General features: G+C 46.2%; 1 pseudogene; it reads left to right on the top strand.

Annotated features, from left to right (window-relative positions):
- The first annotated feature begins 10,005 nt into the window (after window positions 1-10,005).
- On the top strand, window positions 10,006-12,625 carry LOC124696190 (annotated as a pseudogene).
- Window positions 12,626-26,823: the final 14,198 nt, after the last annotated feature.

The raw sequence follows: 26,823 nt of genomic DNA, 5'->3' as shown, positions 1-26,823 counted from the left end.
CCTATGTGTTGTGTATTTGTATTCAAATGCAAATTACTTATATGCACACATGTAGGGGGAGTGCCTCTATGTCTCGCCATCATGCTTGTCTCTATTCTGATTCCTTGGCAAATCCGTATATTGTCATCAAACACCAAAAGGGGGAGATTGAAAGAACATCTCTTGCATTATGTTTTGTGTGTTTGATGTCAATATATGTGATACACTAATGTTTGATTAAGTGGTACAGGGATTACATAGTTTCATATTTGCGTGTGTTGGATTTGGTCGGTCTGTCAAAAGATAACAGGAAAAGTTTGGCCAGGCCGGATAATCCGGGCCGGATATTCTTGAAATATCCGGCCCCCTGATTTTGGCTAAGTCTTCGAGGAAAAGCAGCTCAGTAGGGGGGCCGGACATTTGGCCGGATAATGTCCCGGTATTGTACCAGGGCCGGATTATCCGGGCCGGATATTTTGGAAATATCCGGCCCCTCGATTTTGGCTAAGGACTGGAGGAAATGTGAATCAGTACTTGGGCCGGATAATTGGCCGGACAATGTCACACTTTTGTTCTCGTAGGCCGGATTATCCGGGGGCGGATTATCCGGCCCTACTTACACCGGATTATCCGGCCCCCGGAAGCAGACAACGGCTCAATTTTGTGAGGGGGTATAAATACCCCCTTCTTCTACCTTGGTTGCTTGCTCAATCATTACACAAGAAATCTGCCAAGCCACCTCCATTAGAGCCACCTCAAGAAAGTCAAGATTTGCAAGATCTCGCTTCCTCCCCCAACCAAAGCTCTTGATCTTTGGGGATTCGAAGGAGAAGACACCGATCTACATCCTCACCGAAGCGTTCTTCATTTCCCCCTCTCTTGTTTGAGGGATCTCATGCTAGTGTTCCTATTTGGTTCCCTAGTTGATTTGTTGTTGATGTATTGTTGTTGATTGTTGTATTGTTACAGATTTGGGAGCCTCCAATTTGGTTGTGGATGTGTGCCCCAAGAACTTTGTAAAGGCCCGGTTTCCGCCTCGAGGAAATCCCTTAGTGGAAGTGGGCTAGGCCTTCGTGGCGTTGCTCACGTGAGATCTGAGTGAAGCCTTCGTGGCTGTTCGTTTGGCTTGCGTAGCAACCACACTCCTCCAAACGTAGACGTACCTTCTTGCAAAGGAAGGGAACTACGGGAATCATCTCCGTGTCATCGTGTGCTACACTCTCGGTTACCTCTATCCCACTCTATCTACTATTGCGTAGCTATACCTTGCTTAGTTGATATCCTTGTCATATAGGTAAATTCACATAGTTGCATATCTAGAGAATTTACCTTTCGTGTCAAGCCTAATTTGAAAAAGAACTAAAAATTGGTTAGCACCTATTCACCCCCCCCCTCTAGGTGCGGCATACGATCCTTTTCACCGTCGACCAAACGGCCGCACCTCGGCCCCGCCGCCGTCGCGCCACCGAAGAAAGCGAAGGCGCCCGTCCCCCGCTGACAGCCTCCTCCTCCGGCGCCGAACCAGGCGCCTCCTCCTCCTCCTCCTCCGCCGACCCAGCCGACGCCTCCGTCCGGCAACCGCGCGGGCGCACATATGGTGGATGGTGAAATGCCCGAGAGGTAAAAAACACTACTTTTTTGTCGAATTGTGGTTTAGATGCATACCTAGCCGATGGTAATGAATTTCATTGCAATGTGGGATCGAGCGAACCATGCGCTCACTTCGGTCCCGTTGGTCCGGTATCAACACCGATTGCCAAAAATGGGCGGGCGTGCAAGCCAACATCGATGTTCTCAATCCAAGTGGCACTAATGAGAATGATAGGGTAAGTCATTCTACTATGTTCACCATATGGCTCATATGAGAAGAATACGGTTGTACTTCATATGGCTCATCTATTTTCTTTTCCGCATATGTGTAGAACTCCATGGCTCAAGGATTGTTTAGGGATGTGGGAAAGAAGAACAAGAAAGGCAACAAGATTCTTGGCAAGCCATTCACCTTGCATCATTGCTATGAAGTGCTAGGGAATGAAGAGAAGTGGAAGACGCGCGGCAAGTTGGATGCGGCAACTATGGCGGCCAATGCTACCGGTGATGCAACAATCATCGATGATGATGATTCAAGTGATGAAGGGAAGAAGAGAAGCTCCACTCCTCACTCCGTCAACAATGGGCGGAGGAATGTGCATGGTAGGAAGACCGCCAAGGAAATAAAGGGAAAGAAGGCCGGAGATGATGACATTGCCATGGCTATGGAGAGGATTGCAAATGCAAGGTTGCAAGCAAATGAAGATAGAAAGATGCAACGAAACTTGGAGAAAGAGGCTATGGATGCTATTGAAGCTAGGAGAGCCGCTTTGGAGGAGAGGATTGCCGCCAACGAGGAGAGGAAGTTGGCTTTGGAGGATAAGAGGCAAGCCACCGAGGAGCATGCACGCCTAGCGGAGGAGGAGAGGAAGCTTTTCTTGATGGATACTTCCCATATGGATGAGAGGCAAAAGGAGTACATCAACCTTCTTCGCGATGAAGTGTTGGCCAAAAAGAGATTGTTGGTAGCCAACATGAACACTTCCACTACCGGCATGTTTGGAGGAGGCATGCCGACGTTTGGAGGAGGCATGGGAGGCATGGCCGGCATGGGAAGCATGCCCATGCCCACCATGGGAGGCATGTCCGGCATGGGAGGCATGGCCGGCATGGGAGGCTATGGAGGCATGGCCGGCATGGGAGGACCAAGCTATGGAGGAGTGTTTGGAGGGACCATGGGAGGCTCCGTGAGTGGTGTGTATGGGAGTATGGGAGCACCACCGGGAGGCTTCGTGTCTTCCATGAATGCTACTATTCCTCCTTCAACCCAAGATGACGAGGAGGAAGAAGAAGGTGTTGACTTGGAAAATGCGGAAGTGTGATATGCATTTGTGATATGCATTGTTCCACTTTGTCCATTTGAACCATATGTCGTGTGTCATTGTTGAACTACGTCATTTTGTGTGTCCTTGTTGAACTATGTGATGTTGTTGCACTTTGTGTCACTTGTTTCATGAATTGTGAATGCAATTATGTGTATTTATTTGATCTTTGTGAATGCAAAATAGTCTAGAAATCTGTTTTCCGCGCCGCGCGCGCTGTATTTTGCCGCGCTCGGCGGAGGACCATTTTTCCTGCGCGCGCACGCGCTGCATATTAGCGCGTCCGGCGGAGGAAAAAACGGCACAACGCGCGCTATCTGTTTACCGCGCGCGGATTCTTAGTTTTAGCGCGCCGCGATATAGCGCGCCTGTTGGATATGCTCTTAGCAGCTCCCTTGTCTCTCCTGGAAGGGTAAATTCTAGAGACGACGATGGTAACTAATCCGTTACGGGAAGGGGCCCACGGTTCTATTTGACCCCACATGTAAGACATCCTCACGGGCGCTTCCCTTCCCACTAGGAAATTTTGCCGCAGAACCAAAGTTTTCCCCAAAAAAGAAACGAAAGAGATTCGATTTTAACACTTCTTTTTCTCGATGAACTTGACAATTAATTTTTTGAAAAGTATAGAAATAGAATTCCTAGAGGAATGGATAGATTACATTGATCGATTCGTTCAGGCTTATATAGGTCCTGAACACCATTTTACATTGTCCATTATATTTTTTTGTCGGGCAACAGAACTAATCATAACATTTTCTCTTGGAATGATGTCCTTTGTAGAATGGGTCTGTCTAGGGCAGAGTTAACATAACTCTCGGTATATCTTCTTTTTCACCTCCGACCTCCGACCTGTCCCGCAACCACCGTCGGCCGGACTACCATCCACCCCGCCTAGGGCAGCCGTGCTGTCGCCCACCTCGCCGCTCCGCCTTGCCCCAAGCTCCCCCCTCCACCGGTTCATCGCTGCCTTGGCCATCCCTCTAAGCCCCACCCCTTCTTCTCCGGCATCGGCACCCCAAACCCTACTATCCTCGTCGTCGTCTCCGCCGCGGCCAGCCGCGCTGTCAACGGCTCCAGCTCGGAGGACGTTACCTCGCCCCTCCCTCCTCCCGCTCGGTGTCTGGAAGGCAGAAGACTCATAATGGAATATCTTAGATTTGTGTAAATTTAGATGTATCTATACACTAAATATTATTTACATACATCCAACTTGAAACCTTAATCTCATTATTAATGACTATTGTCTCGTGATAACTCATACGAGAAAGGCCTTCACAAAGAAAAAGCATCTCATTATTGAGCTTAGAGAGCAACACATATGCTTTGTACATTTTCTTTACAAAATCTCGAGAAGGAAATATAGGACGTATAGCATATATCATTTGTAAATATTAATTTCTTATGAGAAACTTTGAGAGAAATTCAAATACTTTAAATATTAATTTACTGGCCGGTGCACATGTTTACTTTGTTAATGGTCATCTGTAAAACGCGTGAAGAATCAAAACCTATTAACGAAGGTGTCTACATGGTTAGAGGACACATGAGAGATGTTTGTTATGAAGCATGCATGGCTTGGTCTTCAATCTCTATAGGCATTTACAATTTCTTGATGATTAGTTGTATTTCGCCTTCTTTTTTTTCCATCGATGAACTCGTTACGGTTGTGTGCATCTTAGTTATGAAAAGACCGAGTATAATATTTAAAGCCCGCGCGGTTGACGGCGGTGGCGAGGCCCCCCTCCTCGTGGTCGGCTGGCGGAGGCTCAGTGCCCCGCTCGAGCAGGCTCCCCTCGCGATCTTGGCGGCAGCGTCCGGTCGACAGCTACGGGCGGCGCGGGTGGCGCCGTCTGGCCAGCGTCTGCAGGCGGCGCGCCGGGCGGCCGCTCCGCCTGGCGGCTTTCGGGAGGGTGCATGGCGCTGGGTGGTTCGGCCGGCCGGGCAGGGGCCCGACACGTTTCCTCCGCCGGATCTTGCACTGCTGGCAGCCGGGGTGGTTGTTGGCCGCGGATCTCGCAGCGGAAGTTCGTTCCGTCCAATCCTCACATCTGGCGCGAGCGAGAGTCGGGGTGGTTGTGGGCTGCGTAGATCTTTGGAGTTGCTCACTCATCTAGTGATCTGCTTGGGGCAGATGCCGGTGAGGTCGGTCGTCGCCTGTTCGGGAGCGGGTGTTCTGCGTCGGTGACGGTTCTCGGTACTCTATTGCGGTCTAGTGGCGCGAGGAGTTTGGTTTCAAGGCGGCGGCCTTGGTCGGTGGGAACCTTGCTGGTTGACGGGCGAGCCAGAGGTTCTGGTGCTGGTCAATGGCCATGGTCGTGCGGGCGACGTGGCCGCGGTGAGCCGCGTGTTGTGGCAGCAGTTCAGTCATCGTTTGACGGCCTAACCCTGTGTAGAAGGAGGAGAGGCCACGCCGAGGGGAAACCCTTGCCCGTTTGGGCCATGATGGCGACGTCCACGGACGCCGTCCCCTTCTTGAAAGCGTCATGGGGCTTCTCTCCGTCCTTCTACGGTCTCCGGGTGAAAACCCAAGATCCTTGGATCGGGCGGTGGCGGCACTCCGGTGTCGCAATCTTTTTGAAGACATTGTCTTGGAGCTCACAACAAGCAGCTCTCCGAAGGTTGTGTGGCGAAGGTGACTTTGTTTTGGCGATCTTCGGCAAGGCTTGCTTCGTACCCTCCCCTTGTTGAGTTCCCTTGGTGCTGCTCTCCGGTGTGTGGGCAGCGTGGGTTGGTTCCCGGTGGTGGTCAGCTTCCGGTGACGTTTCTGCGACGGAGGGGTTCTGTCGACGGTGTGCGTGTTCGATGGCTAGCTCTCGGGTGAGCTGAGCTCCGACCCGACATTGTTGTTGTCCAGCTCTGCTCCGGTTCTTCGTAGTCTTAGTAATGGCCGACCCTGTTGTCCGCTCTTCCGTTTGTAGCTTCTATTGGTAGTTCGCGTGGGTGTGTGGTTCGTTTTGTAAGCTGGATTCAACACTTTTTATTTTGTCGCCGTTGGAGGCTTTGTTAATTCAAAGCTAGGCACTTTCGTGCCTTTTATCTAAAAAAATATATAGGAGTATAGCATATATCATCTGTAAATATTAATTTCTGATGAGAAACTTTGAGAGAAATTCAAATGCTTTAAATATTAATTTACTGGTGCACATGTCTACTTTGTCAATGGTCGTCTGTAAAACACGTGAAGAATCAAAACCTATTAACGAAGGTGTCTACATGGTTAGATGACACATGAGAGATGTTTGTTATGAAGCGGGGATGGCTTGGTCTTCAATCTCTACAGGCGTTTACAATTTCTTGATGATTAGTTGTATTTTGCCTTCTTTTTTTCATCGATGAACTCATTACGGCTGCGTGCATCTTAGTTATGAAAAGACCGAGTATAACATTTAAAAAAATTAAGTAATAAAACTTCATTTATTCAAAAAAAAATACATGTCGATCCTTGAGGTTTTGCGGAAAGCTGATTTTTGATTTTTAAGTAGCATACGAGATTGGTAAGCCGTTTAAACAGAGAATGTGGAAGACAAAAATTTCAGCAAGGATATATGACTAAGCTGGCAATGAGATCGTTTATCAACAACGGTCCATGACTTCCTAGTCACCCGACCATGTCTTTCCCCTTTTCTATGAAAAAAAAAATACTTTTTCAACTTGTACCACTAATGTGACCATACATTTTTAAGTTTTCTTTTAGAAACCGAAACATTCCCACAAGTTAAGTTTGGCTATTCTTGTTCATGAGGTTCAACTTTCGGTTGATCTTAATCTCAAGAAGACACCGCAGTTAGTGGAATTGTTTGATGATAGCAAGGTAAATAAAAGCATTAAAGCATTCTACCTTTCTTTTATCTCCTACTGCACACCTCGGTTCAAAACCAAATCTGTTTTAATGCATGTTCTGCATACAGATGAAGTTTTGAGCTTGTCATCAGAAAAAAATCTACTAAAATGGAAGAACCTTCGTTATCTAAAAAAGGTTTGCTACAAGAAAATTCTTACTCACTCCGGTTCAAAATAATTACTCAAAAATAGATGTCTCTAAAATGTTGTCAAAATCGTAATTCTGAATCGAATCGAAACTTCTATGGTAGGATCAAAAATCGTAGGATCTTAACTTTTAGAATCGTAAAATCTTAGATTCTACTTAGTAAAATCGTTAAATCTTTTCACTCAGTTTGGATCGTGAAGTCATAAAATCGCATAGTAAAATCATGATTTTTTTTTAAGAATTAGAGCTGCGATATATTAGACAGAAACAGAGTCTACAACAAGATGGTTTTGAACAGCGGCAGGAGCTACTCCAAACCACGAATTACATATTTTATTCTCGCAGCCTAACTTTGCTAAAACATATACAACTTCATTTGCTGATCGCCGCACCGCACCCACAGAAGAGACATCAAAGCCCCTTAGCAGGTTCTGACAACTATATATGTGTCTAGTTACGTTTAGTGTGTATGACAGCAAATGTTACTAAAATGGATGAACCGGAGGGAGTAACAATTTATCTTCTGATGTGAAGGTGTGTATGACAGAATATGTCACAACGCTTACTAATCACTTAATTGTGTGCAATGTTGATAGACCTGCAATGATACCAGGATCTGCCTGAACGCATTGGTAGATCCTAATGTTCATTTAAGCTTCAACACAAGTTCTCTTTTAACTGTAGTCACACGACCTGAGAAAACATACGACGATACAAGACAAGCATTGGCACTAGGAAACACTCTCTCTTTTTTTGTCCTGGTGAAAACAAAGATAATCTATAACTCCATAACTTAATTTTGTTGAAAAGAACTCCATAACTTTTTTTTGAGGGAAAAAAAAGAACTCCATAACTTAATACAGACACCCATCCTCGAAAAAAAAAACACAGACACCCGTTGTCATAGTTAGATTGCATGTTAGACTGTTAGTCAACTGGTTAACCGTTGCATGATTTACAAGTACAGATGCTAAATGAGTCTCTCCACTCAAAAGAAAAAGCAAATGAGCTGTACGTGTGGTCGACTCCAGAGGCAAAGATTCTGCAATCGGTCAATTCAGGCAATCGCATGTATATTTGTACAAAGATTTACTTGCTCCGTCACTTTGTAATGCCCTGAATTGGAGAATAAACATTTTCCAAAATCTATTGGTTAAACCACGGCACTGACAACAAGAGCAGTTTCCAACAAAGACAAGAACATACAGTTTCAGTCCACGGCATAGCAAAACAGGCACGAAATTTACGATCAGAGCAAGAACAGCTACTAGCATCCATCGATCGGAACTCGTAAGCAATTCAAACAACCCGCAAGCAAATTAGTACTACTAGTTGAAACTTGAAAGCAGAGACACGCATCAGATTAAAGCCAGAGTTTAACCTGCGTGTCCAACCGCACCAATATATGCCATGCACAAAATTGATGTCTGATCAATCGAGAAACTAATCAGATGTCTTACTATACTCGTTAGCCGTTACTGAAACTCCCTTGGAGATTCAAGGTCTCGATCGCAAACTGGATCATGCATAAGCTGGAAACGGAAGGAACTGAACAACAAGAAACTTCTGACTCAGAGTTTTTCGACAAAATCCGACTCAGACTGAACCCAGCACGACAGGACCGAATTACCGAAGAACAGCAACTACCTACCTACATGCAGTTGGAGTGGAATCGCGCCGCGCGCTCGGGGTCGGAGTTGATCGAACTGGAGCCTGCGATGGGGAAAGCGCTGCGTGCGCCTAGGCTTGGTCTCCGGGGTTCCGCGCGAGGATCATGAGCTCGTAAGCCTGGAGGTCGAGGGCGTCGCTCATCCGGCCCATCGCGGTCAGCGCGTGGTCCATGAGGTCCATGGCGGCGTCCAGGTTCTCCTCGGCCGACGATAGCGGCCCCGGACGATCCATCCTCGCAACACCATCCGCGTGCCAGAGCTCCACGAGGTTGAGGAGGTGCGAGTGCGCAATCTTGGCGCGATTGTGGGCATCGAACAGACTCCTCTGCACCACCGTCGGCTGGTCCGAGGCGTAGTTCATGCGGTGAGACCACCTTCGCCACGGCGGGGCATCGTCTGAGAAGTCGAGGATCTCGGCACATGCGAACAAGAAGGCTTTGGCTTGGAAGCAGACATTGCAAATGCGCGTGATAGGATACCGGCACTCGTAGATCTGCAGGTATGAGCAGGCTGGTGGGAGGATACCACACAAGCGCCCGACGATCCTTCGGGCGGCGTCGATGGAACCTGGGATGGTTCCGGGGCCCTGTAAGACGGCCGCGCCTTCGAGCGGGAGCGCCAGGATCGACCCGGCGTCGGACAGCGGGAGGTTGAGCTCCTGGGCGGCCTCGTGGAGCCGGCCGATGGCGGAGGCGAGCATCTCGCGGGAGTAGTGGGTGCGCGCGATGAGGAACCCCAACTCGCGGTCGCCGGCGAGAAGGAGCGCGGCCGCCCTTCTCATCACCACGCGCGCAATCCTCTCCCGCCTCGCTGTCTCAGCCGCCGCTGCCGCCTCGGCCGCCTCAGCCTCCTCAGCCGCCGCTTCCACCACAAACGCCGCCGCCACCTCAGCCTCAGCTGCCTCCGCCGCCGCCGCCGCGGCCTCCTCGTCGACTGGAACTTGCGCGACTGCGTTGTCTCTTCCGGGGCACATGTTTGCGTGGCGTGCGTGTGAGATGTTCCGGCTGAGAAAAGGAAGGGCCTATTTATAAACTGCAGGACCGGGTGGGATGAGACGACGCACTACGTCACGTACGGCAATTTGCGGCACTTAGATGCAGGCACTTTTATAACGTGCCGTTAATGATAGGTTTAGGCGGCATTTATTCTCAATAGTGCCACTGATGATCATTTAATTACCGGCTGTTAGAAAAAAGTGCCGCCAATGCTGGAGAAGCACAGGCAGAACTGAATGTGCCGCTAATTTTTCGATGATTAACGGCAGCATCTAAAAAGTGCCGCAAAAGTTAGGAGGATTAGCGGCAGTTTTTAATCTGCCTTTGTTGTATGGATGGACGGGTCAAGTCTGTTGAGAAAAGTCAACAACCTTACCCATTCTCTCACCTCACCGCACGAACGCTCGCTACCTGCCTTCACACTCCTCGCTCCCGTCCCCCCTCGCGCCGACGCCGCCATGCCGGAGGACGTCGAGATGAACGACTCCGCAGCTCCCGCGCCCGCCGTTATCCCTGCGATCGCCGACGTCCCAGCGCCTGCGCCCGCTCTCTCTACCTTGCAACGTGAGTAGCCTCTCGTCTCCCAGTGCCCCTCCCCCAAAACCCTAGATCAGCTTCCGGCGCCGTGGGCGCTGGACGGGAGGTAGCTAACGCGTGTATTCCTGGCGGTGCGTGCAGATCTGAAGGAAATCGCGTCGGTGATCGAGGCCGGGTCGCTGACCAAGGAGGTGCGCCGGATCTCCCGCGCTGTCCGCCTCACCGTCGCCCTCCGCCGCCGCCTCGCCCCCCGCGACGTCGCGGCCTTCCTCGCCTTCGCGCTGCCCTCTTCCTCCGATGCCTTCCCCACCTCTCCCCGCTCCTGCCCAAGGTATTTTCAGCACGCAACTTCAGTGCGCTCCTAATTCTCGAGGGTAAACCAGCAATTATGCCTGAATCTGATGGAACACAAAGGATTTGGGCGTCGCATGCTATATTTGTTTGTCTGAATGTGTCTTGGCTGTCAAATCGCATGGTAGATCATTCTGGATTGATTGGCTTTTTAGAAGCGAATGGAAAACCATAATCTAGATAATCGTTGTAAAGCAGCTGTCGCCGTATGATTATGCGGTACAAGCATCTGAGTTTTCACTATTGAAGTTCACGACGAACCTGGTTCCTTCTGTTCTGATGCTTAATTGGTATTCCGCAAATTCGTAGTTTGAAATTGGTGCATAGAGGTTTAAACTTCTTCCAGTTTCATTCTGCACACATTAAAAAATTGAAACTGGAGGCTTCTCTTGCTCAGATATTTTTGACATTTCATCTTAATGTTACCATTTTTAGGAAGATGGAAGTGAGATGGATGTTGGTACTGCGGCTCCAGTAGCTCAAGTTTCAATCAAGCATGGTCTCCCAGAGATTGAAATATACTGCTACTTGCTTGTGTTGATTTTCCTTATTGATCACAAGAAGTACGATGAGGTATGTCATGGAATTTCCTCCACTTCATCATCATTTGTGAAGCATACCAATTTGATTTTCTCTCCAGGCTAAAGCATGTGCCAACGCTAGCATTGCTCGTCTGAAGAATCTCAATAGGAGGACTGTTGATGTTTTGGCTTCTAGGCTATACTCGTATTACTCATATGCACATGAACTCACCAACAGCCTTGCTGAAATTCGTGGGTGAGTTATTCCAACAGTATGCTCTTGTGTCTCTGAGTAACCAGTAAGCTCCTTTTCCTGTTTGATCCTGCTTTCATGTGCCTCATACAATTGGTGCTCTGCATAACTCTCCTGGGGTTGCACAGCATGGCAACTTTGCACCGTGATGAGCTTGGCCAGGTTGTTCTGAGACACTAGTCTTCAATTTCAGACTTGTAACTTAAATATTGTCAAGTCATGTGGTTGACTTTTGGTTTCCATGGCAGGAAACACTTCTTAACCTGCTTCTTCGCAATTACCTGCACTACAACTTGTGCGACCAGGCAGAAAAACTTAGGTTAAAGGCACCACGTTTTGAAGCACATTCCAATCAGCAGGTAACTATCATTCATCAAGTAGTTTATTTTCTCTCCTGTATGTATGCCAAGTTGTTACAGTTGAATTGGAATTGCAATATGCTTTTATTGTCTGTGCCGAGGCTGGTTATCGATTTAATGATGAATGGCCTATGAAATTGTCGTTTGCTTTTGTAGAGATCTTATTGTAGACCAGTACTAACCTCTCTACTTCTACCACAGTTGTACTTGGCCTATGAAATTGTCGTTTGCTTTTGTAGAGATCTTATTGTAGACCAGTACTAACCTCTCTACTTCTACCATAGTTCTACTTGGCCTATGAAATTGTCATTTGCTTTTGTAGAGATATTATTGTAGACCAGTACTAACCTCTTTACTTCTACCACAGTTCTGCCGGTATCTGGTCTACTTGGGCAAAATTAGAACAATTCGGCTGGAATACACTGATGCTAAAGAGAGCCTCTTGCAAGCTGCACGCAAAGCACCCACTGCAGCTCGTGGATTCCGCATTCAGTGCAACAAATGGGCTATAAATATATCATTCATCATATATTTACTCTTTCTCTAAAATTTCTTATAGTAGCTCAGAAAACATTGATGTGGCATACTTTTTGATGATGTAGATTTTGTTGCTGGTCTTCTATTACTAGTTCTTTCACTTGCACTCATTATATTAAGAATAGCAAATTGGCTCAAACACAAATCTTTAGCTCCAACTACTAATTAGTTATAAGTTTTTTTTGTACAAGATTTAAATATTGAAAAACTGTCGCATGATACTTCCTGAGGTATGTTTTTGTTGCTTCCTGTAACTGACTCTCCTTTTTTATCTTCAGGTTTGTACTTCTAAAATGAACTTGACTGACGAGGTTTGGAAGATTATGTCTCCAGACCGAATAAAATCAGTCCTGCTGATGTGAGTGTCTTCCCTCGATCAGGCTGTTAAATATTATTGAAATCTGCACTCTTACTACTGCAACATAAGAAATCTCATTATGCTCGATTTAATGGTCATGGCAACAATTCCTTAAATCCCTTAAAACGTTATCATAGTATGTTAACCTTATCGTAGCGGTGAGATGGTCTAGCTTTTCAACTGGGAATCGTGGAATAACTTAAGCAATTTATGATATGAATTTAAGAAGTTGACCTGGTGTATTTTGATAACCTGTTATAACATGTGCACTTCATAATGTAGATAGGATTTCAACAGATAAAAAAAGGTATACAAGTTGCAGTTCATAATGTAGAGAACATGGGTTTTGAAGTATGTAGTTCTCATGGTTTTCTTAGACTAGTTTTTAAGGGTATCACGTGGCCTTGTCTTGTTTAAAATAGACGGGAACTTGTTTCTGTATTCAGAGATGGTTGAAATCCTCCCAGGTTGATATATTGGCTGCAGTAGGCTAAAGACTACTTGTGAAGGTAAACACAACGCTAGTTGACATTGGCACTACAAATTATTGAACTCTGATTTTCATATGTTGTTCAACCTTTACTCTACCCACTACAGTTTTAATGTTTCCTCAACATTCATTTAGGCCTCTTTCCTGTCTCACCATTTGAAATGATGACAGAAACTCTGCGTATATTGGATATTTAAAAAATTGTTGAAGAACATAGGTAGTGCATCCTAATATATTGGTTTTTACAAAAAATATGTTTTTGGTATATCCTCTTAGTTAGATAGTACATCATACTGACTTGGAGGTCCTTCATCCAGTGCCACGCACATATTGAAATCCAGCCGGGGCCATATCATAACACACTCCCATAAATTTTAGAAGTTTACCATATATATCAGTATCTGGTTCCAAACAGTAAACTTACTCTTAGAAGTTTGAAGCTCATCACTTTCTCGTGTTCCCATGTAGAATGTTGAATTAGCTCTTATTCTGTACTCCCTCCGTTCCCTATTAACTGACTCTGATTTATTACAACTTTTTACTAAATTAGAGTCAATTAATAGGGAACACAGGGAGTACTTGCTTGCTTATATCACACCCTTTTCATGCTACCCCTACAAAAAAAGATTGGCAATTGAAATTCTTTGGACAGTTAATCAACAGTTGACAAAAAACATTCAACCTGCTGTCGACGATGTCCAGTCTTATTCACTTGCATTTCTTTTCACATTTAATGACATGACACTTTCCTTTGAATCTTTTACTAGTTCATTGTTCTCTGATCTGCTTATATTTTGATTAGTTTTTATTTAACCTTTGGTTGTGTAGAATAAGATTGTATAGGGAGAACTATTCTTAGAGGCTGCACTTGGTTTATATTATGGAAAAGTAAACAAACCTGACAGGCTAAAGGTGATCATTGTATTGCTTACTCGCTTAGGGACATGTTACGGTTACACAATCAAACATGAATTGGATTTATTGTGTTCTCAGCTACTCAACTTACCTCTAATTCGGAACATACATTCTGTAGGCTCTTTTACTTCTTGCACGCTCCATTGAGGCAGATCCAAGCACGAGTTATTCTGTGGGTGTTTTATCTTCATATTTACTATCAAAAGGATGAAGGACTTGAAACATTTTCAGTGAACTGCAGGAGGGTGGGTGGAGGGCGGAGGGCGCGCTCACCGGTGCTCTGGCATCATGCTCGACGATGAAGAGGGCTTGGCGTCGGGGACGTGAACCTGGCTGTGGCGTCTGATGCATGGCGCAACTTCCTCTGGCCGCACGACGAGGCATCTGGCCGCGCAGCGAGGCAGGGCCCAAACTCCATGACAACTTTCTTCCTCGGCGGCAGATGAACCCTGTTGTTCATGATGAGGAGATCAACCCTGTTGTGTATTTTATCTAATGGTTTCAAACCATGTTGTTCATGATGTGGAGATGAACCCTGTTGGTCATGTAAGTTAGATGCCTGGATTGTGAATCCTTGAATGTTTCAAAATGTTGGTTTCAAACCTAGATTGCTTGGAAATATTGGTTTTAAACATTGCTTGACTTCTTGAGTGTGATGTATGCTTGATTGTAGATTGCTTGAATGTTTGCAGGCAGTATAGCAACCTTAAAAATGCCTAAGAAAATAATCAGCGGCACCAGAATTAAAAGCCTAAAAAAGTAAATGTAGGCATCCTTTGAAAGTGCCGGCAAAAATTTTAGATGGTATCCCTAGAAAAGTGCCAGTAAAAAGATTTCGTGACATTTTTCGAAAAGTGCAGGCAAAAAGATTCTATGGCATTTTCGGAAAGTGCCAACAAAAAGATTTCATGGCATCTTTCAAAAGTGCCGGCAATACTAACTAGCGGCATTTTTGGAAGTGCCTTAAAATATAATTAACGGCACTTTTCTAAAAATGCCGGCAAAGACCTACCTCGACTGGAATAAACGCAGCACTTTTTTTTATGCCTTGAAAAATCTTTGCCGGCACTTTTTGTGCCTTTGCCGGCACTTTTTTGTGCCGGCAATCTGGGTACCTGACGCAGTGACGGTAACTTGATTATTACATCAGCTAATTCCACATTCTTGCGTGAACAGGGAAAATAATTCATCATGCGAATTTTGTTACGGCCATTACCAGCGCTTAGCGGCTCCCTTATAAAAATATTAATTCTAGAGACTAGAGACGACAGGAGTAACTAATCCGTTAGGCCTTGTTTGGCAGCCCAATTATTAACTGGATACACGTGTATTATACAAGCCCAGTTTATTACTCGAAAATATACTCTTAGCCCGTTTGGCAGCCAGGTTTCTAATTGTGTAAGCCCAAGTAAACACGTGGAAACACGTCGGGTAAGGCAGTTTTTTAGACGCGAGCTGGGTCTATCGTTTTTTACACCGCTGTTATTAGACGCGATCTGGGTTACGAGAGGGAATTTGGTGTCCACCCAAAACACGGCGGATAATACACTGCCAAACGCTAAATTCCACTGTTTTCAAACAAGGTCTTACGGGAAGGGCCCGCTGTTATTTTTAACCCCACATGTAACTAACAAGAAGTAACTTGTGGCCTTCACTCAATCTATCTCTTCCACGATCTTTTTTCGAACCTCGTCTCTTCCTCGATCTTCATGGTGGTATCCCATGCATGGTTAGAGCACCTCATCATCATGAATAGTCGAAGATGACCACTTGGTGCTTCAGCGGACTAATCTTTTTGAATGTCATCAAATAGCCAACCCTGAGATAATGGCAATGGAATTTTTTTGGCCAGCCTTAACCGATGACGGGTTTTCCATCCACTATCTTACTCTTGATCGTCCCAACTGCATTAGGTTTTAAAAATCTACCGATAGACTATAACTGTATCCTACGAAAAAGGCTATAGCGGGCTAATGCACTTAGTCACACTTTTCATAAGGGGTATAGCCAGCTATTTAAAACTATAGATGCATCTCGGTGTATGTCTTAAGGGTGATCGTTGACGGGACCTCCCCGAAGAATTAATGGCTCGAAGGCCTTACGGATCGGCACATCCCATATTAGGTTCGAAGATCACCTTGATGAGTATTCCGGGGAGGCCTCCTCGTGGAAGTGGCCAACATCGACTGACAATCCTCTTGGACTTTTGCTCGACCCCTCCTCATCAAGAACCTCCGGTGGAACGCCAAACTGCATATCCTATGCACCCACGAAAAACCTCACAATAAGAAGCACGAATAATGTGTATGTAGAAAGCTTCTGGTCAATCGCGCTAGTTCTATGATTATGAAGTGCTAGAAGATAATCATTGTCTTGGAAAAAACAAAGCAAATGATAAGGAAGAACAATTAATACTAATGGTGCCTCATACAAAGTAGCACACATAAGGCAACGAAATGGTTCCATAGTACAAATAAAAATGCACAATCAACTTTATTGCATGTAGGATAGGGTACTATAGGACAATCCCTTGAATTAAAATGTGCCACATTTTAATCATTGGCTTATAATTAACGGTATCCAAGCAGCCAACATCAACAAGATAGTGCCTTATATTTAGTGCAAACACAACTTAAAGGGATTATTCAAAGACCAAGTCAAGTGCACTAGCAATGTGCTTGCACATTGGACAAAGGTCTATGGACAATCACTTGCCTTAGAGTGTGTCACATTTTAATCATAGACACAAAACTATCACACACAGAGGCTCTTGTTTACATAACAAAGGACAAGCTAAGAGATGATCATGCAAGACCAAGGAGAATGCACTAGCAATATAGTTGTGCACGGCACTAGGTATTACAAGATCGTCCTTTGAACATTGTGTTACACAATTTAATTATCGGTCGTTGCAAGCATACATATACAAAATAAGCATATTTGGAACCTCATACTAACATTGGACACACAAATCTCAGTGACGGGGCAACCAAGCCAAGTATGATGCACAACATTTGTGTTTTTACAATCCACATGGTTCGAAAACACCATCCCTTGGTCACATTGTCCAAGATCAATCAGCCGCCAAATAACACAAGACATATGAACAAGCAATGTGGGCCTCATATTAACATACCACACATGAGTCACTGACATAATTAGACATTTAGTAAGTAAACCATTGATACGTCTCCAACGTACCTATAATTTCTGATGTTCCATGCTTGTTTTATGACAATACTTACATGTTTTGCTTGCACTTTATAATGTTTTTATGCATTTTCCGGAACTAACCTATTAACAAGATGCCACAGTGCCAGTTCCTGTTTTCTCGCTGTTTTTGGTTCCAGAAAGGCTGTTCGGGCAATATTCTCGGAATTCGACGAAATCAACGCCCAAGATCCTATTTTTCCCGGAAGCATCCAGAACACCGAAGGAGAGTCGGAGGAGAGCCAGGGGCCACCACACAGGTGGGCCGCGCGGGCCACACCCTGGCCGCGCCGGCCTGGTGTGGGGCCACCCTGTCGCCCCTCCTGCGCCGCCTCTTCGCCTATTTAAGCCCTTTCGACCTAAAAACGCAGTACCAATTGACGAAACTCCAGAAAGACTCCAGGGGCGCCGCCGCCATCGCGAAACTCCAATTCGGGGGACAGAAGTCTCTTTTCCGGCACCCTGCCGGGACGAGGAAGTGCCCCCGGAAGCCATCTCCATCAACGCCATCGCCTCCATCATGCTCCGTGAGTAGTTCCCCCATGGACTACGGGTTCTAGCTGTAGCTAGTTGGTATCATCTCTCCCATGTACTTCAATACAATGATCTCATGAGCTGCCTTACATGATTGAGATTCATCCGATGTAATCGGTGTTGTGTTTGTCGGGATCCGATGGATTGTTACGTTATGATTGTCTATCTACAAAGTTTATGAAGTTATTGTTGCTGCAATCTTGTTATGCTTAATGCTTGTCACTAGGGCCCGAGTGGCATGATCTTAGATTTAAGCTCTATACTTATTGCTTAGATTGTATCTACAAGTTGTATGCACATGTCACCGTCCGGAACCAAAGGCCCCGAAGTGACAGAAATCGGGACAACCGGAGGGGATGGCGGTGATGTGAGGATCACATGTTTTCACGGAGTGTTAATGCTTTGCTCCGGTACTCTATTAAAAGGAGTACCTTAATATCCAGTAGATTCCCTAGAGGCCCGGCTGCCACCGGCTGGTAGGACAAAAGATGTTGTGCAAGTTTCTCATTGCGAGCACGTACGACTATAATTGGAAAACATGCCTACATGTTAATGATCTTGATATTCTGTCTTAATGCTATTTCAATCCTATCAATTTCCCGACTGTAATTTGTTCACCCAACACTTGTTATTGGAGAGTTGCCACTAGTGTAGATAGCTGGGAACCCCGGTCCATCTCTCATCATCATATACTCGTTCTACATGTCATTGGAAGTAGTATCAACTATTTTCTGGTGCCATTGCTCTCATATTGCTATTACTGCTGCTGTGTTACTGTTACTACTGCTCTCATATCACTGCTACTTTCACATCACCCCTGTTGCTAGTGCTTTTCCAGGTGCAGCTGAATTGACAACTCAGTTGTTAAGGCTTATAAGTATTCTTTACCTCCCCTTGTGTCGAATCAATAAATTTGGGTTTTACTTCCCTCGAAGACTGCCGCGATTCCCTATACTTGTGGGTTATCAACCATCGTGGTAGTACACAACACATGATAAATGTAAATTATTTCATTGCTACTTACATATTGCAAACTTCTAATCATCCACTTAACAATGTACATAGTATGCAACATATGAACTTACAATGTGGGCCTCATAGTAACATATATAGTAAATGTATTGGCAGAGATAGTCGGCCACTTAGCAAATACCATGGTTAGTCAATGTGATTGTGCACAACACATGCTAAATGTGGATTATCCCTATGCTAGTTAAATGGTGCTAACATGTGATTATTGGCCGTAGGCAAAATAAGAGTGCATCATGCTTGTTCAAGATCAGCCACTACTTGTCATCTGAAGATTCATAACAAATAACACTACCTCATATGCAGTAGATCAAACAGAGGCAGTAACCATCTATAGTATCTACGGGAGATCAAAAATCGACAATCGATTCACAGTGCATGCAATCCTAAATTAGTAAATCAAGGTACCACAATAGAGGAAAGACTAAAACTATAACCTCAATGTCAATTATCTTGACGCAATGCTACTAATATACACATCGAACCCTAACAGATCTACAATGCATGTCATCCTACACCGTAGTACCATGTACGTGCGGATCTACGAAGTGAAAACGTCGGAAAATGTAGGAGTAGGACTTACTACCATTGACGAGGGCTCGTGGAGGACACGGTCGAGGCCTTGCGCTTCAACAAGCCGAGGAAAGCCAGGCAACCGAATGGGCCCATTTCGTTTCTGGGGGGGGGGGGTCTGGGTACTGATCATAGGCTACCAAACACACGTTCAGCAGGCCAGGCATGTTATTCACTGGTAAAGGAGGTGTACATCATGTAAAGATGCAAGTTTGTATGGTGGATGTGGATCCCATTGGTTTAATTATTCACTTAGACAATCACACATAAACAAGACATAGCCGAACAAGCCAGATATATTTGGTGAACCGCCTTGTACAAACTATGCAAATTAAGCTTGCTTAAATCTCTGAATTCAGTGGCTAACTAATGGTTTCTGAAATCGATCGATTTAAACTGCCACATGATAGAACAGGCACGAACTTTACGGGGCAGAGCAGAGCTACATCGATGGGAACTCGCGAGCAAATCAATTAGAAAAAACATTAAAGCAAAGATCGCACAACAGATTGATCAGATCAAAGCTAGATCGAGCTTTACATGCACATCCAATCCGCACAGGCAACCAGCGTACGATACATACATCCATGACTGACCATTCAAGAAATCGAACACATGTCTAACGAAAACTCCATGGAGATTCAACAAGGTCTCAATCGCAACTGCCATGCATGCGAACAACAACAAACTGGAGCATAAGTTGGGAATGGAACGAAGCTAAGAAAAACCATCTGCAGGGATCTATGAAGTCGGAGTGAACCCTACATGCATCTGCAGCCGCGTGGCGTCCCCCGCGTCCGAGTGGATCGATGTCGACGATGGCGTACGACGGAGCTTGACGAGGCTTGGTTCGGCGCGAGGGTCATGATCATGACGTTAGCCTGTCCGGTGACGGCGTGGAGCATCTGGCGCATCGCCGCCAGCGCTTCATCCACCAGCTTCATGGCGGCGCGCGTGTCATCCTCGGCCAACACCATATTCGTCATCCGATCCAGACTCAGAAGGCGGTTCCAGTACCTGACGAGGTCGAGGAGCATCCAGTAGGTACGGACGGCGCGCTCGTCGGCCTTGAACAGCTTCTCCTCCGCCTCCCCGAACTGGTCCGCGCCGAGGTCCGCGAGGCGACGCCACCTCTGCCACTGCGGGCTGTCGTCTGCGAATCGGAGGATGCTGGCGCACCTCGCGAAGTGGACGTTGGCTCCGGCGAAGACGGAGCCGAGGTGGTCGAGGTGGACCCGGCACCGGTCGATCTGCAGGTACGCGGCGGCCGGTGGGAGGACGCCGCACAAGCGCCCGACGGTCCTTCGGGCGGCGTCGACGGGCCCTGGGAGCGGACCGAGGAAGCCGGCTTCGGTTTGGGGGGCGTTCTCGAGCAGGTCGATGGCGGAGGCGAGCATGGCGCGGGAGGTCTCGGTGTCCGCGATGAGGTCTGTCAGCTTGCTGGCGCCGACGAGCACGAGCGCTGCCGCCCTTGCCAACGGCACACGCACCATATCCCGCCGCATCGGCGCCGCCCGTGCCTCCGCCGCCCGCGCCGGCTCCTCCTCCGCCGCCTTCACCTCCATTGGAACTCCGCTACTGCTTCCGGGGCGCATGAGGCATGACGCATGTGTGTGAGAGAGATGTTCCGGTGAGGTCTGGAAGGAGGGGGACGAGGGAGAGGCGACGGAATTTTGTTTACTGCAGCTAATTGGAGACACTTGCGTCTCCCTCCTGACTGACAGGTGGGTCCAAGCACTCCAAGTGCGCACTTTTTTACTTTTTTTACCACAAGTGTTTCATTTTTCCTTTCCGTCGTTTCGAGAGGTAAATGCTGGGGGTAATTAAACGGTTAGAGGCATGGGCCCACGGTCAACAGATTCTGTTGACAGCCTGTGCGAAAATTTGTGCCGTGAAACAAGGAAACCTTGAGCGCGCAAATCTCTCTCTCCTTTGTGATTACGCCTTTTACAATACTACATAATGTTAACTTTTATATGAGCACATTCTACAATATGTCTAACATCTCATGCACAAATAGTATAGAGAATAAATAACACTCACAAATACAGTTAAATTTTAAATTTAGACAAAGTTAAGATGTCATTCGTGGGATACACTGGTGGAAAAACAGGCTTCGGGTGAGCCCCATAAGTCGCGAAGGTAAAGGAACCGCGACTAATGGTTCCTTTAGTCGCGGTTCGGGAGGTGAACCGCGACCGAAGGCTCGGGCCCGGGCGCTCGGTGGCCAGCCGGTGCACGTGGGGGCTTTAGTCGCGGTTGGCCGGACCAACCGCGACTAAGCATGCTCGAAGGCCTTTAGTCGCGGTTTGGCAGGCCAACCGGGACTAAAGCCCCTCCCTATATATACCCACCCAGCAGCCAACACTTAGCCATTTGGTGCCATTCTCTTCACAAGCTTCACAAGTGGGTGTTAGGTTTGCTTTTGGTTCCTCTTATGCACATAAGGTGTTTGATGAAATGCCCCAAGAGCATGAAACAAACATGATATGAAGTGTTGGAGCCACACTTGAGCTTTCTCATTTATTTTTTCCTCTTCGATCGCGGTTAGCAACTTGAACCTTTGATGTGTCGTTGATAAAATGTGCATGTGTGTGTAGTTCATTGTTTAATTTATATTGTTTGTAGCTAGTTAGTTTAACAAATGCATGATGGTTAATTATATATTTTATATTATAATAATGCGGATGAATCGACAATGGATGTACGGTAACCGACTCTCCGGCGAGTTCAGTGCGGGTTTGAAAGATTTCCTCGTAGTGGCCAATGCGAACAAGCGGGGGGTTTTGTTATCTGTCCATGTGTTAAATGTAAGAATCAGAATGGTTACTCTTCCTCAAGAGATGTTCACATGCACCTTCTTCGGCACGGTTTCATGCCAAGCTATAATTGTTGGACCAAGCATGGAGAAAGAGGGGTTATAATGGAAGAAGATGAAGAAGGGGATGATTTCAATGATGAAAGCTATCTTGCTCATTTCGGTGATACTTTCATGGAGGATGCTGAAGGTGAAGGGGAAGGTGAAGGGGAAGGTGAAGAAGAGGCACGTGATGATCCCGTTGATGATCTTGGTCGGACCATTGCTGATGCACGGAGACGCTGCGAAACTGAAAAAGAGAGGGAGAATTTGGATCGCATGTTAGAGGATCACAGGAAGGCGCTGTACCCCGGATGCGATGATGGTCCGAAAAAGCTGGGCTGCACACTGGATTTGCTCGAGATGGAAGGCACAGGCAGGTGTAGCTGACTCGGCATTTGAAAACTTGCTGAAAATGTTGAAGAATATGTTTCCAAAGAATAACGAGTTGCCCGCCACTACGTACGAAGCAAAGAAGGTTGTCTGCCCTCTAGGTTTAGAGGTTCCGAAGATACATGCATGCATCAACGATCGCATCCTCTACCGCGGTGAATACGAGAATTTGAATGAATTCCCGGTATGCACTCGCATTGCGTTATAAGATCGGAGGCGATGACCCTGGTGACGATGTTGAGGGCCGGAAACCCGGGAAGAGGGTTCCCGCCAAGGTGATGTGGTATGCTCCTATAATACCACGGTTGAAACGTCTCGTTCGGGAACAAAGAGCATGCCAAGTTGTTGCGATGGCACAAAGAGGACCGTAAGTCGGACGGGGAGTTGAGACACCCCGCGGATGGAACGCAATGGAGAAAGATCGACAGAGAGTTCAAAGATTTTGCAGCTGACGCAAGGAACATAAGATTTGGTCTAAGTACGGATGGCATGAATCCTTTTGGCGAGCAGAGCTCCAGCCATAGCACCTGGCCCGTGACTCTATGCATCTACAACCTTCCTCCTTGGTTGTGCATGAAGCGGAAGTTCATTATGATGCCGGTGCTCATCCAAGGTCCGAAGCAACCCGGCAACGACATCGATGTGTACCTAAGGCCATTAGTTGATGAGCTTTTACAGACTGTGGGGCAGACCTGGTGTCCGTGTGTGGGATGAGCACAAAGAAGAGGAATTTGACCTACGAGCGTTGCTTTTCGTAACCATCAACGATTGGCCTGCTCTTAGTAACCTTTCGGGACTCGTCAAATAAGGGATACAATGCATGCACGCACTGCTTACATGAGACCGAAAGTGTACATTTGCCAAATTGTAAGAAGAACGTGTACCTTGGGCATCGTCGATTTCTTCCGAAAGGTCATCCAAGAAGAAAGAAAGGCAAGCATTACAACGGCAAGGCAGATCACCGGCCAAAGCCTCGCGGAACACACTCGGTGCTGAGGTATTTGATATGGTCAAGGGTTTGAAAGTCATCTTTGGAAAGGGTCCTGGCGGACAATCGGTTCCGAAGGGAGCCGACGGGCACGTAGCCATGTGGAAGAAGAAATCTATATTCCGGGAGCTAGAATATTGGAAAGTCCTAGAAGTCCGCTCCGCAATCGACGTGATGCACGTTACGAAGAATATTTGCGTGAACATCCTAAGCTTCTTGGGCGTGTATGGGAAGTCAAATGATACAAAGGAAGCACGGCAGACCAGCGAAAGTTTGAAAGACCCCGATGACCCGCATCCGGAACGGTTTCAAGGTCGTGCCGGCTACGCTCCGACCAAAGAAGAGAAGGTCATCTTTTTGAATGCCCGAGCAAGTATGAAGGTCCCGTCAGATTCTCGTCCAATATAAAGGGAATAATAAACATGGCGGAGAAAAAGTTCCAAAACCTGAAGTCTCACGACCGCCACGTGATTATGACGCAATTGCTTCCGATTGCTTTGAGGGGCTCCTCGCCGGAAAATGTTCGAGTAGCCATTGTGAAGCTATGTGCATTCCTCAATGCAATCTCTCGAAGGTAATCAATCCAGAAGTTCTACCACGGTTACGTAACGATGTGATCCAATGTCTTGTCGGTTTCGAGTTGGTGTTCCCGCCATCCTTCTTCAATATTATGACGCACCTCCTGGTTCACCTAGTCGATGAGATTTCCATTCTCGGTCCCGTATTTCTACACAATATGTTCCCCTTCGAGAGGTTCATGGGAGTATTAAAGAAATATGTTCGTAACCGTGCTAGGCCGGAAGGAAGCATCGCCAAGGGCTATGGAAATGAGGAGGTAATTGAGTTTTGTGTTGACTTTGTTCCCGACCTTAAGCCGATTGGTCTTCCTCGATCGCGGCACGAGGGGAGACTAAGTGGAAAAGGCACGATCGGAAGGAAATCAACGATATGTATGGACGGCCATTCTCCGATCGAAGCACACCACACGGTTCTGACCAATTCCAGCTTGGTGGCTCCGTACTTTGAGAAACACAAGAATATTTTACGCTCGGACAACCCCGGGAAGCCTCGAATCCTCGGATTAGGAAGGCCCACATGGAGACTTTCGGCGGTTGGTTGAGAAAACATTTAATGAGTGACAATAAGGTTGTAGATCAGTCTGTACATGTTGGCCAAGACACCATCTTCGACTATAACGACTTTCCAAGGGTACGAGATAAATGGGAATACATTTTACACGATCGCCCAAGATAAAAAGAGCACCAACCAAAACAAGTGGTGTCCGCTTTGATGCAGCAACCGAGAATGGGCAAAAGGTCACATATTATGGTTACATAGAGGAGATATGGGAACTTGACTATGGACCCTCCTTTAGGGTCCCTTTGTTCCGGTGCAAATGGTTCAAGCTAACAGGAGGTGGGGTAAAGGTGGACCAGCAATACGGAATGACAATGGTGGATTTCAACAATCTTGGTTATCTTGACGAACCATTCGTCCTAGCGAAAGATGTCGCTCAGGTTTTCTATGTGAAGGACATGAGTAGCAAACCGAGGAAACGGAAAGATAAGAAAACGATCGAGTACATCATGCGATGATCCAAAGCGCCACATTGTTCTTTCGGGGAAAAGAAACATCGTGGGAGTGGAGGACAAGACGGACATGTCAGAAGATTATAATATGTTTGCTGAAATTCCGCCCTTCAAAGTGAACACCGACCCAAGCATTAAGTTAAATGATGAGGATGCTCCATGGATACAAGACAATCGTAAGCAAGCAGGGACACAAGGAAAGAAATGATGTGTAATAATTTATTGTACCAAACTTTGTTGAATGAATCATGTGAATTATATTACTCGTGATGTGTTTGGTGTCCATTTTCGAATGATTCAATTGACTCGAGATAGCACTGATGATACATGAAATTTGGAGTGACTAAGTCATACTCCCGCATACATGAAATTTGGAGTGACTAAGTCATACTCCTGCATATAGGAAATTTGGAGTGACTAAGTCATACTCCTGCATACATGAAATTTGGAGTGATTTAGTCATACTCCTGCCTAGGCGTATAATATGCATACTCGTAGTCTTCATAGCCGCCACCGTTGTACTGGTAGTCGTCGCCTTCTAAGTTGTCGGCGTCGTCGTCGCTGCTGTCGTCGCTGTCGTCGGGCGGCGCTCGTGGCTCGAACTGAGGGTAGCGCAGGCGGGGGATATCGCCGGCCGTGATGTAGTCCATGACGCTCTGCAGAGTCCGGCCGTACCACCATAGCCGACGGCCGGCCTCGTGGAAGTTTCCGAGAGGCAGACCGTCCTCCTCATACCCGGCGAGCGCCCTCTCACGCCGATTGATGAAGAAGGCGTCCCAAGTATGCTGGTTATCGGGATGCCGGCGGGGATTCATCCGCTGCTCCGGCGTGAGGTCGAGGTAGTAGTGGTTCGTGATGGCCGCCCGGCGCGCAGTACCCGAGGGACGGGAGGGACCGGCACGCCGCCGGCGCTTAGGCTCCGGCCGGCAGGGACGCGGTAGCCCGGAGGGCAAGGGTAGTTCGAGGCGCAAAGCTCCTCCACCTGCTGGTAGGTTAGAGTGGGTGCGGTGGAAGCCATGAGAGAGTGATGAGAGATTGTAGAGATGGGATGCTGGCTAAGCCGGGCTACCTATATGTAGTGACAATTGGCGGGAAAAATGGGAGCGGGAAGACAGGAGGCGGGAAGAAAGAGGCGGGGAGAAAGTGGCGGGAAGAAATTGGCGGGAAAAAATTGGCGGGAAGAAAGAGGCCGGAAGAAATTGGCGGGAAACAATTGGCGGGAAGAAAGAGGCGGGAAGACAGGGAAGAAATGGCGGGAAGACGAGGAGGGAAGAGGGGGTCGGCGGAAAGAGGCGGGAAGAGGGGGCCAACGAACTTTTGAATTGAATTAGTTTTATTTTTATGAATTTTTTATAATTTGTATTTTTAAAATTTTGAATTGAATTAGTTTTATTTTTCTTAATTTTTTGATATATTATATGTATTTTAAACATTTTGAATTGAATTAGTTTTATTTTTATGAATTTTTTGATATATTATATGTATTTTAAACATTTTGAATTGAATTAGTTTTATTTTTCTGAATTTTTTGATATATTATATGTATTTTATGATTTTGAAATGAATTAGTTTTATTTTTCTGAATTTATTGATATATTATATGTATTTTAAACATTTTGAATTGAATTAGTTTTATTTTTCTGAAATTTTTGATATATTATTTGTATTTTCTGATTTTGAAATGAATTAGTTTTATTTTTCTGAATTTATTGATATATTATATGTATTTTAAACATTTTGAATTGAATTAGTTTTATTTTTCTGAAATTTTTGATATATTAT

The sequence above is a fragment of the Lolium rigidum genome, chromosome 3 (assembly GCF_022539505.1).
Source record: "Lolium rigidum isolate FL_2022 chromosome 3, APGP_CSIRO_Lrig_0.1, whole genome shotgun sequence".
Taxonomy (NCBI): domain Eukaryota; kingdom Viridiplantae; phylum Streptophyta; class Magnoliopsida; order Poales; family Poaceae; genus Lolium; species Lolium rigidum.
The sequence above is the reverse complement of the archived record's forward strand: the minus strand, read 5'-3'. Positions and strand labels throughout refer to the sequence as shown.